This window comes from Penaeus japonicus, unplaced genomic scaffold (genome assembly GCF_977035675.1).
Source record: "Penaeus japonicus unplaced genomic scaffold, GWHDUDI00000001_assembly GWHDUDI00000031, whole genome shotgun sequence".
Taxonomy (NCBI): Eukaryota; Metazoa; Arthropoda; class Malacostraca; order Decapoda; family Penaeidae; genus Penaeus; species Penaeus japonicus.
In genome coordinates this window covers 30,199,823-30,200,100 of record NW_028234433.1, presented here as the reverse complement: position 1 = coordinate 30,200,100, position 278 = coordinate 30,199,823, and positions in this window count along the sequence as shown.

Sequence of the window (278 nt, the reverse complement as noted above, 5' to 3'; positions counted from 1 at the left end):
TTAGTTTCTCCGACTCATTAATGAATTGTTTATGTATCATCGAATAAACAAATCATTTTCATTAGTATCGAAGCAACAAATTGCAACAAACCAACCAACAATAATAAAAAAAAGAAAACATACATAAAACACCATAACGCAAAATACACACCATATCACAAGACCATAACACATAACACACAACACAAACCACCCTAACACCACCATACATCCCAACCCCACCCCCCACCCCCCAAAAAAAAGAAACAAATAAATAAAATAAAAAACATAATTAAAAA